Here is an 18,693-nt window from a genome sequence, read left to right on the forward strand (position 1 = left end):
CTTTAGGAAAGCTGATTTCAGTGAACTCAGGCGATTAGTGAAGGACGCACTGCAGAGTAGTAGTTTTGAAATGATGGGAGCCCAAGAAGGGTGGCTGTGCCTTAAGGAAGCTATCCTTCGAGCACAAAGCGAGACGATCCCCGTGCGAGGTAAAAGAGGGAAAGGGGCCAGGAGGCTTCCCTGGCTGACCAGAGAAATCCAGGGCAGACTAAGGGCCAAAAGGGGAGCACATAAAAAGTGGAAACAGGGAGAGATCACCAAAGAGGAATATACCTCTTCTGCTCGTGCTTGTAGGGAGGCAGTTAGACAGGCCAAAGCTACCATGGAGCTGAGGATGGCAACCCAAGTAAAAGACAATAAGAAATTGTTTTTTAGATATATAGGGAGTAAAAGGAAGGCCCAGGGAGGAATAGGACCCCTGCTAAATGGGCAGAAACAATTGGTGACGGACAGAGGGGACAAGGCTGAACTCCTCAACGAGTTCTTCGCCTCAGTGTTCCTAAGCGAGAGGCATGACAAGTCTCTCACTGGGAGTGTAGGGAGGCAGCAGCAAGGCACCAGACTTCCATGCGTGGACCCTGAGGTGGTGCAGGGTCACTTGGAAGAACTGGATGCCTTTAAGTCGGCGGGCCCGGATGAGCTCCATCCGAGGGTACTGAAGGCACTGGCCGACATCACTGCAGAGCCACTGGCGGGAATATTTGAACGCTCGTGGCGCACGGGTCAAGTCCCGGAGGACTGGAAAAGGGCCAATGTGGTTCCCATTTTCAAGAAGGGTAGGAAGGAGGACCCGGGTAACTATAGGCCAGTCAGTCTCACCTCCATCCTTGGCAAAGTCTTTGAAAAAATCATCAAGGCTCACATTTGTGAGAGCCCGGCAGGACAAATTATGCTGAGGGGAAACCAGCACGGGTTCGTGGCAGGCAGATCGTGCCTGACCAATCTAGTCTCTTTTTATGACCAGGTCACAAAACGCCTCGACACAGGAGGAGGGGTGGATGTCGTATACTTGGACTTCAGGAAGGCCTTTGATACGGTATCCCACCCCGTACTGGTGAACAAGTTAAGGGGCTGTGACTTGGATGACTGCACAGTCCGGTGGGTGGAGAATTGGCTGGAGGGTCGCACCCAGAGAGTCGAGGTGGATGGGTCGGTTTCGACCTGGAAGAGTGTGGGCAGTGGGGTCCCGCAGGGCTCGTTGCTTGGACCGATACTCTTTAATGTCTTCATCAGCGACTTGGACGAGGGGGTGAAATGTACTCTGTCCAAGTTTGCAGATGACACTAAGCTATGGGGCGAAGTGGACACGCCGGAGGGCAGGGAACAGCTGCAAGCAGACCTGGACAGGTTAGACAAGTGGGCAGAAAACAACAGAATGCAGTTCAACAAGGAGAAATGCAAAGTGCTGCATCTAGGGAGGAAAAATGTCCAGCACACCTACAGCCTAGGAAATGACCTGCTGGGTGGCACGGAAGTGGAAAGGGAACATGAGTCGGCAGTGTGACGAAACCATCAGAAAAGCCAATGGCACTTTATCATGCATCAGCAGATCCATGACAAATAGGTCCAAGGAGGTGATACTTCCCCTCTATCGGGCGCTGGTCAGACCACAGCTGGAGTACTGCGTGCAATTCTGGGCGCCGCACTTCAAGAAGGATGCGGATAACCTGGAGAGGGTCCAGAGAAGGGCCACTCATATGGTTAAGGGCCTGCAGGCCAAGCCCTACGAGGAGAGATTAGAGAAACTGGACCTTTTCAGCCTCCGCAAGAGAAGGTTGAGAGGCGACCTGGTGGCTGCCTATAAGTTCATCGGGGGGCACAGAAGGGAATTGGTGAGTATTTATTCACCAAGGCGCCCCCGGGGGTTACAAGAAATAATGGCCACAAGCTAGAAGAGAGCAGATTTAGATTGGATATTAGGAGGAACTTCTTCACAGTTCGAGTGGCCAAGGTCTGGAACGGGCTCCCAAGGGAGGTGGTGCTCTCCCCTACCCTGGGGGTATTCAAGATTAGGTTGGATGTGTATCTAGCTGGGGTAATGTAGGCCCAGCACTCTTTCCTGCTTATGCAGGGGGTCGGACTTGATGATCTATTGAGGTCCCTTCCGACCCTAGCATCTATGAATCTATGAATCTATAAATATTTTTACACTAGCAAACTGCCTGTCAAGAATGACCGGGGGATGGGGGGAGCAGGCAGGGACGGAGCACCGCCACCCACCACCTCACACTGCTGCCATTGCCCAGGAGTGGAGGGAGGCGGGGAAGCTTGCCCTGTCATCCCTTCCATCCCCCTCCACCAGCACCCCACGCCACCACCTCCAGCACCACTGGCCTCACCCCCTCTCCTGGCCTTGCTTCTCAGAGGTGGCAGAGCGCTATTATGACAGCAGGGATGGAGCACTGGGGCAAGACCAGCAGTGCTAGCCTCGCCCCCCCACCGCCCTGCTCTGTCTCCACCGTCATGGTGGCACTCCACGCTCTAATTGGTTGCTTCACTAACCAGTCAGAGTGCTCCAAGAGCGTTACATACAGACAGGCAGACTAAGCCCTTTATTATATAAAAGTAGCCAGTTTCCCATCAAGAATGATGGGGGGAGGGAGTGGGCATGAACAGAACACCGCCACCCATGACCCCACACCACCACTGCCTCTCAGGAGTTGGGGATGAAGAAGCTTGTCCTGCCATCCCTTCCATCCCTCTCTGCCAGCACCCCATGCCACTGCTGCCTCCAGCACCACTGGCCTCACCCCCCACATTGCTCCGTCCTCTCTATCCCTGCCATCATGTCAGTGCTCTTGTTGTTTCACTAGCCAATCAGAGTGCTCCAAGAGCATTATGGACAGATAGACAGATGGACTAAGCTCTTTATTATATAAGAATTTTACTTGTTGTCTACTTAAGCAGTATTTTGATCCCATTTCCATTCTTTGCCATAGTCTCCATGCCCACAGAATGATAGACACTAGCTATATCATATCCTACTTCTTTCATAACTTTATTCATTATTGCATTAGAATGGCAGTAGACACAAGTGGAAGCCGTTATGGGAATTTCTGTGGGCTTTAATTAGATTTTGTTTTTCATAGAACCTAGTTTAACATTTAACTCTCTGTACTGCAAAAAAAAATGTCTCTGTTTTCTGGGAAAGGATATTTGCCAAGTTAGCTGGCTATTTATATCTCTGCCATCTAGATTTGACCCGTGCTCCTTATTACATTGTATTTGCTATTCTATGCTTTTTTCTTCAAAGAGATATTTTATACTTAGTTGCTTCCAAATCATTAAAGGATATTCTTTCTAAAGAGAATGCCAATTACTATTACTTGTGGTGGTGTTTTGTAATGTAACCCTCTGCTTACTAAGGATTGCCCTGGGGGTCCTTAGCTCATTTCACATATGTCACCATACAGCTACCAGATGGTGGAACCTTCTGTGATAACCCGGAGTTGAATTGTTTTGAAAGTTGCCTAAACATTTGAAATAACCTGGGGACAGCCTAAAGTTAAACGGTTTGTCTCAAACCTTGTAAGCAAGCACATTACCGCAAATGCTAACTCTGTGGTAACATGTGCTGGGGGAAGTGGGTAGCAATGCAGGTCCTGCGTAGGCGGGTCAGTGTACTGTACCAGCTTCCTTAAGCTGCAGCTTGTGTAAAGTTGGTTGTTTGTTAATCTGAGCATGCGCCAATCAAAGGTCACATTTCGGTCAACTCAGCTACCATTAGAAACCCCCAATGAGCCCACCGGCTCAAATGGGGAAGTTTCTAGAACTTTGAACTGAGCAAGTCCGAATGATGACAGCCAGAGGCGGAACCACCATGAGGGAAGAAGATAAAAGGCGGACAGGAAAATGCGCGCTCGTCGACCCATCACCCACGGATCAAGAAAGAAGCACTAGCGATGGAGACACGTGCCAACAACACAGGATCCAGGGGTGGTGATATCTCTCTCTCTCAAGTTCTCCTTCCTTCTCCTTGCCTCACGTGAATGTTTCTAGTAGTGAGTTTTGACCAAGGGTTTTTATGTTGTTATTGAGTTAACCAAAATAAAACAGTAAATTGTTTACTTTGAGAGTGTTGCCTAACCACGCCGCACAGAGGATTGCAAAAGTACCTCTCCCTTCACCCCACTGAGCGGGACGGGACACCTTCCAAGCACTTTAATTTATCAGCAAGGTTCTTAACTAATAGTGCTCAAGTTTGTGTCCCTACTGGTCAGATGAGTAGGGAGACAGCTGGTCCCCATTTGCCCCATCACCTAGCAGTGCCCTTGTGTGCCAGGAATGGGCCCTGGCACTGCCCTCATGTGCTGAAATACCAAGGCCCATCACTGCCCCTGCATGCCAGGATTGGGCCTTGGGGCCTAGTTTCATCCCCCACAGGGGGTGTTGGGATGAGGTGCTTAATCTAGTGTGCAGGGCCCAGGCCCAGGGCTCCCCACAGGTCTGGAACTTTGGCAACAGGATAACAGTGTCACTGCTCCTCCATTGCCAAAATTTTAGCTAAGTGGGGAACCCCATGGACTGGATGACATGGTGCTGAGGGCATGATCTAACTTGTGGGCTGGAGGTTGAGCACCCTGTTAACTATTTTGTGCTTTAAGATAACTCTTGTAGGTATGTAAGGCAGGCTTGAATGCCATCCTGGTGTGGGATGTTGTTATATAAGCTGGTAATATCCATGGTGGCTAGGAGGGTATTGCTGGGAATGTGGTTTATCTTTTTAAGTTTTTGTAGAAAGTATGTAGTGTCTTGGACAAAACTTGCTCTTTGGGTGACAAGAGGTGTTAGGATTGATTCAGTGAAACCCGATATTTCCTCAGTTAGGGCTCCATGGTTGGATATGAAAGGTCTACCAGAGTTCCCTTGTTTGTGGATTTTAGGGAGCCTGCAAGAAGTCCCTGGGTTGGGTAGTGGGGGGGATCAAGGTCTGTAGTTTTTCTTGTAGTTCTGATGGAAATGATTTGATGGTATTTTTGAGTTTCAAGGTGAAAAAAGGAGTAGGACCTTCCTGTAGTTCCTTATAATAGGTGGTGTCAGAGAGTTGTCTGTTGGCTTCTTTTATGTAGGCTCCACAGTTAAGGAAGACTATGGCTCTTCCTTTATCTGCTGGTTTTATTACTAGTTGGTGTCTAGAACTTAGAGATTTTATGGGCTTTCTCTCTGATAGGGAGAGGCTGTTATGGTGGCATGTGTTGTTGATTATTTCATTGTTCATTCTTTCCCTGAAGCAGTCAATATAATGGTCAAAGTTAGAGTTTCACCCACTGCGAGGTGTCCAATCTGACCTTTTGGGGTTTTGGGGGGGTTGATCTTTTCCTCAGTGTTGTCAGAAGATGAATTGTTGTTGGAAGTGGATTCTTTCTGGTTGTGGAAATATTCCTTGAGGCAGCGGAATCGAAAGAATTCTTCTAGTTCTCCACATTATTGGGGTATTTTTCTGGACAGAAATTCAGGACTTTAGAGCAGGGGTTCCCAACCATTTTACGCTGTGGACTGGAAGTGACCATGAACCAGAAGTGACCGTGGACCGGAAGTGGCTGCTGACTGGCAAACTGTGGACCGGAAGTGACTGCCATACTGTGGACTGGCAGCCAACCCTTTTTTATACTGAATATAAAATACTCAGTATAATAAAGGGTTGGCTGCCAGTCCACAGTATGCCGGTCACTTCTGAACTGGCAGCCAACCCTTCGCAGCCCAGGGTTTAGGAACCCCTGCTTTAGACAGGACACATTTTTCAATTTTGATGTGTGTGTGAGGAGAGATTGATGATATTTGAGGGATGGTTGCCGCTTTCAGTGTCACTGAGTCTGAGGTTGGAATGTTGTAAGGTGGTGATGTTGTTTCTCTGAAGGTTTTTTTGTGGCTGGGAAAGTTGTTCCTGGAGTAATTTGTTGCATTTCTTCTTTCTATGTTGGATGGATGTTGCAGGAAAGTTTTCATAATTTCTTTCATAGTTTCATAGTTTGTAGGGTCGGAAGGGACCTGAGCAGATCATCTAGTCCGACCCCCTGCCATGGCAGGAAAGAATACTGGGGTCAAATGACCCCAGCAAGGTGTTCATCTAACCTCCTCTTAAACACCCCCAGGGTAGGAGCCTGCACCACTTCTCTTGGAAGCTGGTTCCAGACCCTAGCCGCCCTGACTGTGAAGTAGCACCTCCTGATATCTAGCTTGAATCTACCCTCTGCCAGCTTGTGACTGTTATTCCTGGTCACTCCTGGTGGGGCTCGGGGAAACAGTGACTTTCCCAATGCCTGCTGATCCCCCCTGACTAGTTTATAACAGGCCACAAGATCCCCCCTCAGCCTTCTCTTTTGGAGGCTGAACAGGTTCAGGTCCCGCAGCCTGTCCTCATAGGGCCTGCCCTGCTGTCCCCTGATCATACGAGTGGCCCTCCTCTGGACCCTCTCCATGCTGTCGACATCCCTCTTGAAGTGCGGCGCCCAAAATTGGACGCAGTACTCCAGCTGCGGCCTAACCAGTGCCACATAGAGGGGGAGGATCACCTCCTTGGACCTGCTCGAGATGCATCTGTGGATGCATGCCAAGGTGCGGTTGGCCTTCCTAACTGCCTCTCCACACTGCCGGCCCATGTTCATCTTGGAGTCAATGATGACCCCCAGATCCCTTTCCGCCTCCGTGCTGACAAGAGGGGAGTTCCTCAACCTGTAGGTATGGTGCTGGTTGTTCCTCCCGAGGTGCATCACCTTGCACTTGTCTGTGTTGAAACCCATCCTATTCTCGTCTGCCCACCCTTGTAACCTTTCTACATCTGACTGTAGCCTGTTGCATCCTTCCAATGTACCCACGTCCCCCCACATCTTAGTGTCATCAGCAAATTTGAACAGGGTGGTTTTTACCCCCTCATCCAAATCGCTGATGAAGATGTTGAACAGTGCGGGCCCGAGGACCAAGCCCTGCGGAACCCCACTGCCCACGTCCTTCCAGGTTGAGAAGGACCCATCTACTACCACCCTCTGGGTGCGGCCCTCCAGCCAGTTGGCAACCCATTTGTCTGTGTAGGTGTCTACACCACAGCCCGCAAGTTTCTTAATGAGAACGGGGTGAGAGACAGTGTCAAAAGCCTTCTGGAAGTCCAGGAAGACTATATCCACTGCAACCCCTGCATTTAACGATCTGGTGATCTGATCGTAAAAGGCCACCAGGTTGGTCTGACAGGACCTTCCACTGATGAACCCATGTTGGTTGCCCCTAAGCATGCAGTCTCCTGCTGGCCCCTCCTGGATGTGTGCCAGCATAATTTTCTCGAACAGCTTGCCTAGGATTGAGGTGAGACTAACCGGCCTATAGTTTCCTGGGTCCTCCTTCCTACCTTTTTTGAAGATGGGGACCATGTTGGCCCTCTTCCAGTCCTCCGGTACCTCACCAGAGCACCACGAGTGCTCATAAAGTTGTGCCAGGGGACTTGCAATGACCTCGGCCAGTTCCTTTAGAACTCTAGGGTGGAGATCATCCGGGCCGGCTGACTTGAATACGTCCAACCCCTCCAGAAGCTCCCTAACTAAATCCTCGCTAACCCGTGGCCCATGTGTGCCTCCCCCAGGGCCTGAGGGGGGCCCAGCAGGGAGGTGGCTGTTCTGGTCCCTACGTAGGAAGACGGAGGCAAAGAAATCATTAAACATGTTAGCTTTGCCGTCTGGTGTGACGACCAAGTTACCCATGTTGTCCTGCAAGGGCCCCACATTACCCGGGACCTTCTTTTTACCCCCTACATATTTAAAACAAGTCTTCTTATTGTCCTTAATCTGGGAAGCTAGTTCCAGTTCCATCTCTGCCTTGGCCTTCCTAACTGCCCCCCTACATCCCCGAGCAACTACAGAATAGTCCTCCCTGGTGATGACCCCTTCTTTCCACTGGGTATAAGCCTCCTTTTTAGCAAGGAGACATTCCCGGATGCTTTTGGTGAGCCACAGGGGCTTGTGTGCTCTCCTACTCCCTTTGTTCCTCGTTGGGATTACCTTCCTTTGGGCTTGGAGGATCGTCTCCTTAAGGAGCGACCACTCTCCTTAGACACCTGGCTCCCCTCCCCCCCGGGACCTCAGCGCTTCTCCAACTATCCTCCTTAGCTTGTTGAAGTCTGCCCTCCTAAAATCTAGGGCCGCTGCCTTACTGCATGCCTTTGCCACCTTGCGCTGGATGGTGAATTCCAGCAGGCGATGACTGCTGTCACCCAGGTGGTCGAGCACTCGCAGCCCCCTCACCAGGTCATCACCCGTGGCCAGCACTAGGTCCAACAAGGCGTCCCCCCGGTGGGGCTGTGCACCTCCTGGGTTAGATGGAGGTCCTGCACTCTGGCCAAGAACCTGTGGGAGCGTTCAGACCTGGCTGACTGCTCTTCCCAGCAGATGTCCGGGAAATTCAGGTCCCCCATGACAACCACATCCTTAGCCTTCACTACCTCTGTGAGCTGACCCAAGAATTCCTGGTCAAGCTCTTCACCCTGGTTGGGAGGTCTGTAGTACACTCCCACCGTTAAGTCCCTTTCCCCTCGACTGCCTTGTACTCTAACCCAAAGCACTTCAGAGTGTATAGTATTAGGGAAGATGCACTTCCATCCAGGAAGAGCACACACCAACTGCAGATACTTCCTCAGCCTGACAAAGGGTATTTATACCTGAAGCTTGCTAAGAAGATTTTTTCCAACTCTTTGAGTTGGTCTAATAAAATCTATCAGATTTACCTAAAGAACCTTGTCTGCCTTTGTCCAAGTCCTGAGTTTTTGGGGTTGAGCTCTGAGAAGAAGCCACAGGTGGCCCTGGGAAATGATACCAAAGGATCAGCAGCAAGACAGGTAGAATATAAGTGGAACAGTAATGGCAGAGCAAACATGAGGTAGTTATAAAAGACAATTCAGATGATCAGAACTTTCTGTCCAAACAGATCTTTTTTATCATAAGTCAGGAAGCCTAAGGCCCCTGGCAGATGTTACACATAGGATGTGATTAGCCAATTAATCACATCAGAAGTAGTAACCCAGCCACCCATTCAAGAAATTAATGGCATGATAAAACAGGGATTAAGCCACAAAGTTATTGTATAAAGTATGTGTAGCTATTTTGTGGCTGGATCTCATAGAGCCTGAAATTGAATGTGTGGTTGATGAAGCGCTAATGATGCTCTGCTTCTGCTGACTGATCAGCTGACTGATGCTCTGAGCCACAGGAACACCAGACTCCAAGCATGCTACTTCTCGGTTCAGGAGGAGCCCAATATTAGGGACTGGGGTGTGGGGTCTCTTGCCTAGTGGTTAGGCACTGGAAGCACAAATGCAGTCCGGCTCAGTTTCCCAGGAGCTGGGGTACAAAGGGGTCTGGTGTTGGTAATGGAACTGGGAGCTATAACCAAGGTCAAGATGGACATGGGTCAGAAGCTGAAGCTGGAAAGAAGGTAAGATGAGGGTTAACCAGGATCAGGAGCCAGAGCTGGAAGTCAAATCCTGATCTGGAAGTCACTGCCAGATCAGGGAATTCCAAGGGTCTTAACAGAATTGGAAGCTGGAACCAGTACCAGGAGTCAAAGCAAATCAGCAAGTTCATGGAGGGTCAGGAGCAAGAACTTTTGCCTTTATCCAGACAAGGATACTGCAGGTTGGGCCTGGCTTTTAAGGGCTGGAGCAGGATAGGGCCTGTTGCTTCAGGGGGTTGGTTGCCCTGGGCACTGATCTGGGCTTGCTGTAGGTGGCACTTGTTCTGGAGATGAATTGCCCTGATTGGGACCAGCTGGTGACAGGGTTTGGATCTGCCCTTATGACACTTGGAATCATTATCCTGGGCTCTCCTTGCACTGGCAATAGGACACAATTGAGATCAGATCCCCAGTTCCACAATCATGTTTCCTGCCATGCTCATGTGACATGCAGATCAGATCTCGTCATGCCTTTAATTGAACATCTGCCAGGGGCCTAAAACAAGCTATTTACCTGAGTTACTGTTCTCGTACAACTGGAAGTCTATTTCTTTTTACACTTGTTACCCAACACAGACCCTTTTCTCTGTTGCTCTGTGCACTGACACCATGAAAATTTTTCAGGTCTCATTCCTGTTGGGAACTGAAGACACTCTCCCATGTGTCAGTAATATGGAGGAAACATAACATGCTTGCCCATTTACAATGATTGGCGTGTCTTCATCTCCCCAGCTTCTGGCTCCTAAAAGCGTGACAGGTGAGAAGCATTTTTGCCTCCTGCCATGATTTCTTTGTTGCAATGATAATAGAAATGGATTGCCAGGGGATCCCTTCTGGGATGACAGTTTGTTTAAACAGGACTCCCTCATTGGGGCTAAGTACAGATCGTCAAAAAACCCGAGTCTGAATCAATTCAATCTTCACAGAAGATTGGTTCAACCTCTGTAGATTGAATCAATAAGTAAGTGAACAGACGTTCACTTTTGCTGCCAGAAAAGCAGCCACATGCCTACAGTAGCCCAGGCCAGAAGCCAAGGGGTGCTAGAGCCCACCTCCCTGATCTGCTGGAGCAGACAGCTTGAATCTGGAGGGGATGTGGGACAGAAGTTGAAGAAACCGATTTAACCTAAATCAGTTAAGTCTAATACTATATTGATCCAGATCTTAAACCAGTTTCAGCCATTTTGAAAGCAGTTTCAGTACACTGAATTTCTGTTGTGTTACAGATTTGAACCAGTTTCTAATCACTTATACCGGTTTATGGGTAATTTCTGTCCCTTGCGTAGATGTGACTGCAGTCAATTTAGGCTAAAAGCATCTATAGGCATAAGAGGATGTAGAAGTCTTTTTGTCCATTAGTACATGCTTTTAGTACAATCCAGGTGTGTAAGAGCAGCAAAAGGTGTCAAGTATCATTTAAACACTGCTAAAACCCCCAGAATAGGATACAAGGTGAACTTCCCAGCTTCATAGTAGAGCTGGTTCTCACCCACAAACATGGGTGACTGGTGCCATCTTAGTCAGGGGGGAGGGGGATCCCCCTGCAGCCAATCTCACCAACCGGGGGGGTTCCCCACAGTTGACAGCACCGAACAGGAAGCAGCTGCAGCGTTCCCGGAAGTGACCGCGGCGCTTCATCCGGCACTCCTACTCCCCAGCCAGTGCCCGTCACCTAAGCAGGGAGCATGGCCTGTCAGGGGTGCACCAGCGCTCTCAGGGGATGGCTGTGCACCCCCATGCACCTCCTATGTGTTGCCACTGCCCACAAATATTTTTGAAGGAAAATGTTATTCTTGACAGCCGGATCCTCCTATGTTGCATTCTCTGTCTTCTCTGAAGGGTAGAACATGATGCAGGGTAGGAGATGTACAAATACACCTCCCAGGAGGCACTTCAGCCTCATTTTCAAGGCAAAATATTTGATTTTTGCCAGAATTTTTTTGTGTTTGAATTTTTACTGAAAAACTGAAATTCCACACACAAAAAAATTCTCACCAGTTCCACTGAATAGGCCTGGTGAAGGCCGTGGACACAAAGTGTACCCTAAGTATGCAAATGAAAAATTTCCTTGCTTTTTTCTGGCATATATAAAACCCTTATTTTCAGACCAGCTACTTTACAGTGTCTCACAGATAGCACACAATGTATAGTATTGGAATATTTATTATTGATATGCTGCCAATTGTGCCATACACTCTTCGGCTAGAAAAAGAATTGACAGCTGCCCTAAAGGACTTCCCACTGAGACAGGAACTCCATAGATAATGTAGCTATGAGTGAAATAATGTGACTGAGCAGTAGTATTGGGACATTGTTTTATTCCTATGGGTTTGGGTTTTTTCAAATATATTTACATGTTGTTATTTGGCACACAGAACTTTGTAGAAAGGGCTAGTTCTTATAAGTCTTGAAAGAAAAGTGGGTTGTCAGAAGGATCTCAAACAAGGAAGGAGTGGATGTGGTTGACTGGCCAGGAGAGAGGGTGCCAAGCTTATGGGCTGCTTGGAAGAAGGCACAGAGATGCATGTGGGAGAAGGACACTTAAGGTATGATAACTAAGGCACATGGCTTGGGCAGAGAGAAGCAAAAAAAAATGAATAAGGACAGAAAAGCAGGTCAGAAGCTGGGTGGGCTGGCAGGGCCAGGACCACATTATTTAGAATGGACAAGCAATAAATGTTAAATGCAAAGAAATTACAGTCTTGTTTTATTTTTCTAAAAGGCACAGGATGAACTCCAGAGCGTGACATACTTAGTGCCATGAGACTGAGTCAGTTATCCAAATGAGTTCACTCAATTACCCCCGGAACTAACTGAATAGTCACGTAAAGCAAAATGAAACGTGTGTAGCTACTCTATGAAAAAAAACCCAACATGTATGAGGATCTCTTTAATCTAGTAACTCAAAGCCACTCCCTGTACAGAAACCCAGTACCCACTTCAGTGGGTACATACCCTGAAATCTGAACGGTGTGGGCAGCCTTCATGGGTGCATTTAGGATTTTGAAGAAGGGGTGCATCATCATATATAACAGAACACATATTTTTCTCTATGTAAAAAGAAATTAGAATCTTTACTAATCGGCTATGGGCTTACGGCTGTATTATTTAGTTTTAGATAGGACAAAAACAAATATAACTTTATTTGAATGTGCATTAATGTGCTATATCAGATATTCTGTATAAAACACTGCAAATTATGCAAAAATAATTGAAAGATGTTGTTTCTTTATTCCTGTTGTATTCTTTATTCCACAGTATTCACCGGCATACTGTGGACTAGGCACTAGAATTAAATGTGCATCTCTTTCAGATTCATAAAATGTAACCTTCTTGAACATCTTGACAGTGCTTCACTGAGTTCCACACCTGAGTTAACACTTTTAGCTAGAGTTAAAATCAATCTACAGGGCTGTCAATACAAGCTACATTACCAGGAGCAGCTATCAGACAGCAGAATTGCAGAAGAAACAATTGTTTGATTAGTGGAACATCAAGATCATTAAAAAGGAGAGGGCTGTGAACACCTCTGGAATGAAGACTTTGGAAGGAATCAGGTTAATTATAATGAGCCACGAAGCCAAGTGACTCCCTCACAGCTGCCTGAATAGAAGTGCTGCTGCACCTCCCAGGCAGTTGGTTTTAAAATGTGGATGCAATAGGAATCAAAAGAGGAGTGTGACTACATCACTGCACACACCCCCAGATCCACCCTGGCAGCCTCAAATAAAGTGTCAGCATGCCACAGCTGAAGACAGGATGGAAGCTCAAATCAGCTTTGATCTGGAGCAGATGAAGGAATCTGATGACATGCAGAGAGCAGTCTATGAATTGTCATGTCTTTAGGGAAACCATGACCTTTTAACATGTAATTACATCCCTTACATCCTTCACCTATTGCCTATACCTGAGCCACATACTTGCTCCTTCTGAAAAGCCTAGCAAGTTATCTTTATTTCTTCAGTATTATTCTAATTGCTGTGAGCCCACTTTGAGTTCTCTGTGAGTTTTGCCTAGTTTATGCACCAGCACTGCTGCTGGAAGGATTTAGCTTCATGTTTTGCAGGATTCTGATTCACTGACGGAGGAAAGGGAACTTGCTCTATGGTTTCAATAAACACTTCACTCCCCTAGTCTTGGGGGGTGGATCCTGAACACAAATCTTGATCTGACAGTGGAGGAGCACAGCACATGGGGAGCTCCCACCTTTGTTTTGGCTTTTTACAAGGAAAGGCTGGAAACCTGAGCCTCAAGTTGCCTAACTGGAAAAAGGCTAGATGAACCTATCCCACTTCCTCTATGTATCACATTGCTTGTGGAGTCTAGCAGTAGACTCCACCTATCTAAACTTGGCAGGGGTCACCCCCCAGCAAGGCTGATGTTGGGCACCCACACTTAGGGACAGGACTGTAGACCTGTGAAGCTGACAGAGAATATTTAGAGACTAGACCAAGCAGTATTATAAAGTGCTGCCTATGGGATGCTAGATGCTTACTGCTCAATAATCCTGAGGCAGGCTATAGCAACAGTCTCAGTAGGATCCTTTCCTGTTTTTCTGGGTTCACAAGTCCACAAGTATGAAATGCAGACACACAGCCAGAGTCATGGGACTTTAAAGACTGAGGCATTGGGGTCACACAAGACCAGAAAGATGGATGCACTGCAAAACAGCATTCAAGGACTTTTCACGTCCGCTGTGAGAAACACAGACTGGGCATTAGGGCTGTGTGAAATTTCGCCAGGTGTTTTGTTTCGAAGCTGTTTCAATGCATTTTGAGCTCGAAACAGCAAAATCGAAATGAAGCAAAAGGCTTTGAAACAACTTCAAAACAAAATGAGGGCACTCAAAACATTTTGAAACGTTTCGAAGTCGGGCTCGCTTGTCTTTAGCGCTGGTCCCAGCTGGCAGCAGCAGCCTACTGTCATCCTGCCTGCAGATCCAGGGGCTTGAACCCCCCAGGAGAAGTCTGACACAGCCCTGCAGCCTTTGCAGGGGCACGCGCCCCTGGATCTGCACGCTGGGGCCAGTGGCAGCAGCAGTCTTCTGGGAGCTTGGCATGGGCTGTGCCCAGCCTTGATCCTAGGTAGCAGTGGCAGCAGCCTGTCATCCCGCACACAGATCCAGGGACCCACACCCCTGGGAGGAGTCTGGCACAGCCCCACAGCCCTCCAAGGGGTGTGAGCCCCTGGAGCTGTATGCGGGATGACAGCAGGTTGCTGCTGCCAGCAAATGAAAGGAGTTTTCCTTTCAATAGTTCGAGGAGCAGAAACCTCTTCATCTATCTCCTTGACACTTGGCAGGCTTCATGCCCTCAGAAGAAGCTACTGTCCCTGCAATTTTCATCTGAATCAGACAAGAAATAACAACATTTTAGGCACTTTCATGATTCTCCATTATGGCCTATGGGCGAAACATCAAAACCTGTTGAAACAGTGAAACAGTTTCAATGAAACAAAATGGAACAGTGCTTCAAAATAAAACAGAATCACAAAAGGAAACACTGCCCCTTTGAAATGGCAAAACAGAAGTCAAAATGAAATGGTGCCGTTTCTCACAGCCCTACTCGGCATGTGATGCAGGGAAAAGAATGGCTTGCCAAGTGGCCTGCTAACAGCACCTTAGGAAGATTTTGAAAGACTTTTTGGGACCAATTGTGTCCCCCAGAAATTGGCAAGTGCATCAAGTGCATTCATTCAGTGAGGTTACCAGACAAGAAAACTTTAATCTGCCTGATCTACAGCATCTCAGGATTCCACCAAAATCTGTTGACATGAGTTTTCTGATGGATTTGGAGCATTGCATCCCATGAGGACATGAGATGAGGCCAAAGGGCAGTGGAGACACACTGGTTGTTTTCAAGCTGTTCATAACAGGTTTGTAAATTTATCAAATTTTCTATATATTTGATTAGAATGTTTCATTTAAAAATAAAATTTCCACACCTCCCATCCCCCTAAACTGCCAATGCAGTATTTTCCCAATTTGATCACAACACAAGGAGCCTTGCAATATACTGTTCTTTTTATATCTCATACTAGTCCCCTGAACAATGTAGGTAACATCCATTTGGTAAAGCTATTGGAACACACCCAAGGTCACTAGGAAGGGACCAAACCTCTCATGTAGGTACATGTATTTTAGACAAGAAGACAAGAAGTGTTATGCCAACATATATACAGATCTGGAAATGTGGAGATTGATTATGTGTCCGCCCCCCGCCTCCCCCTCCCTCTCCCCCTCCCGCCTTAACCCTAAAACAGCCTTATTTTCTTCTCTAGATGTCCCTATTTTAAATTATTTCTTGTGGCAACCTCCACAAGACACAAATGAAGACTATTTTGCTCCCAGCCAGTACAGTAGAAACCCACCCCCATTACTTGACACAATAAGCTAAACTTCAATCATGCCAAGGATGGATAACAACCCCTCTCATACTGACACTATAACAGCCAAAGCAAAGAGTCAATTTGCAGCAAACAACTCTTATATAAGCTCATGTCTATCTACGTTAAGGGCGATGCACATCAGAGGGCAAGCATGTGTCAGGCTAGGGTGAACCTACACCTGTCATGGTGTTATCTCTGTTCCTCTCATTAATGTGCCAGGGTTGCTTTTGGCTTGGTGCAGCTGGTAATTTGATCTCTTGTTATTTTTAATACAAGTTCTGTCTCTGTTATTACTAGGAAATGAAATAAAGGCCATGGAAACAGCCTGTCTCTTTGCGAGTAAGTGTGAGCATTGGGTGATAACTTGGAAATGAAACATTTCCTTATGCGTATAATAAGGTGGCTGATTAAAAACTATTTCTAGGGCCTCTTCCCTCCAGAACCTGACGTGCTGGTACATTTTGATACATGCCAGGTTCGTTTCACTGCACTTGTTGATTTTTCCTTCATTTTGTTAAAAATGAAAGATGAATCCTCTACTCCTTCCCCACTCAAGGCACCATTAGCCAAGTAGCTTTGGCCACAAAAAACAAATATAAACATTACCTGAACTCTTCTTTCACGCAGATAGGGGCAGCTCCTTGGCTCACTGAGAGTAGAGAAAGACTGGGAGAGCAGTTAGGAGCATAGACTGCAAAGGACCTCCTATGTTGATGTGCAATCCCTGGAGTCACCACTACAGATCCTCTCGTACAACCTAAAAGGAGCAGTATCTGCAACACCAAGAACGCCCTATGTCAGAGGAAAGGCAGAAGAGAAAAGGACACTGCCAATGCCCTTCCACTACAAACAACAAGGATGTTGTTCGTTAATAATTAGGATAAATCTAAAAATGTACTTTTCAAAAGCTCATGTTCAGTTAGAATATGTTTTGGACATCTCAGTGCTAGGAAGCAAAATGAACAAATGACCTTGCATGACCCCTGCAGAAGCCAAGAATCTGCAGCTTCCAGTGACCACAGTGGCATTCAGGGGGGTGTTCAACATCTTCAGAAATCAAGTTGTGGCTTCTGGACCTAAAAACCAATGTTGCCTGTCACTGTAGCACTGATTTCTTTTTCTACATTGAAGTTTTAAAGGTTGTTAAGCACATTATTAGCTCAGACTACTGATAACTTTCAAAGATAGAAAAAAGCATAGCTTTCTCAAAATAGCCTTCGTATGACTTGGTATGTGCTGTATGAGGTCAGATCAGTATTTGGATTGGTGAAATCCAAGGAAGGAGGAGGTGCTGTATCAGAAGGGCAATCAGGAATGCACTGATGATGCATAAGTGTTGACAGTGGGGGGACACAACTCCATGCTGCCTCTGCCCCCGTTGCTGCCGGGCAGTGGATCTGACTGTATTGCAGCCTCGCACCCTGTCAGTGCAAAAATTGCAGCGCTGCCACCACCCCTGCTGCTGCTGGGCCCTGGCTGTGGCTGGGTGCCAGCCCTTTGCCTCACACCCCACCATTGGCACAGAGATCTGGGGAGGCACGTGCCCCACTGTAGCCTGCTCCCCCCACCACTGTGTCGCCAATGCAGGAATGCATTATTTTACTCATGTCTGTTCTGACAACTAGAGTCCTTGCCCCATAAATAATTCTATTAGCACATAGTTAGAAGCGTTATCTTTTAAATAAGAGAATATGGAGATCTTGGCTTTGTGTAAGAGGCAAGGATTTTTGTGGGTGATATCTTTTGTTGAACAAACTTTGGGGTTGGGATAGGCTTGGACAAGTTTCAAAAGCTTGTCTAAATCTATCCTAACCATGCAGTTGATCCAACGAAAGATCTTACAAAAATTCTTGCCCCTCACATCGTTTGGACCATCACAGCTACATCAGCACTACCAGAATATTGGCTTTGTGTCATTTTTCTACAGAACTTTCCATAAAGATAAAGATTTTAACCCTGAAGTTCTAGCCACTTTCCAGACCAAGGGATTACATTCTACCTCCCTAATCTCCACTGCTTTTTCAGTCAGACACAATATTCTTCCTGCCCCAAAGAATACAGGTTAAACAACTAGTGCATTTCATCCTAAACACAGTTGTAGCTAAGTGGAGTGCACAGTGAATCATCTGAAGCGCTTGTACATCTATTTGTAAAGCAATTTGGGATCCTTCAAGATAAAATGCTCTGTTTACTTATTCATATGCTCCTATATGTGCACGCTGATTGCCCACATATGGCTGAGAAAATTCATGGGTTTATACAGGCACAAATCCCAACCCCTCTCCTGCCCCCCCCCCCACCTTTCTTTCCGATGTCTTGGTAAGTGGAGCATTGAGTGGAGATGAGTCATATGTTTAACTAAATTCTGGAGTGAAAAGCTATCTTTTATCCTACTGAGATCTAATAAATCTAATCTAATTTCAGCCCCAGTATCAGGAAGTCTTCTGTTTTCTGAGGCCTTGAATGCGATGGCCTTGTTCTTTTTAGTCTCAGTATTATAAACTAACATCTCTAATGCAGACAGTCTATAGTTGGCCCCTGGATACTACTGATGCTAAGGGCTTTTCCTTTGTGTGTTATCTTGGCTCTGTATAAGGCTAGATTGACTATTAGAATTCAGCTGTGGCTGTCTAAAGTTGTACTTCTGCTGGGCCATCCTGTGCTTGCCTTTGAACATCTTCACACAGACATTTAATTTCAAACAAATGCCTTTGCACACTGATTGTTTCTTCACTTATGCTATTTATTGGGAGTTAGTTGGAGGGAGACTCTACTGGTGATTATCTGATTTTTTTTTCTCACTATTGCACTGTGGTTGGGGTATTGCAAGTTGGAGGTAATTGCCATGTTTTTCTCTTTTAGCATTTGATCTTA

The 18,693-nt window shown here is 46.9% G+C and overlaps 1 protein-coding gene across 1 annotated transcript in view; it reads right to left on the reverse strand.

Annotated features, from left to right (window-relative positions):
- The window catches only part of CCDC112 (coiled-coil domain containing 112), a 111,428-nt gene extending 94,889 nt beyond the window's left edge, over positions 1–16,539 (reverse strand). Inside the window, exon 1 of the mRNA XM_090038400.1 lies at positions 16,426–16,539. The gene's annotated coding sequence lies outside the window, so the exon portion shown is untranslated. The remainder of the gene's footprint in view (positions 1–16,425) is intronic.
- Positions 16,540–18,693: the final 2,154 nt, after the last annotated feature.

The sequence above is a fragment of the Crocodylus siamensis genome, chromosome 3, assembly GCF_052110815.1.
Source record: "Crocodylus siamensis isolate JL-2025a chromosome 3, ASM5211081v1, whole genome shotgun sequence".
Classification (NCBI taxonomy): Eukaryota; Metazoa; Chordata; order Crocodylia; family Crocodylidae; genus Crocodylus; species Crocodylus siamensis.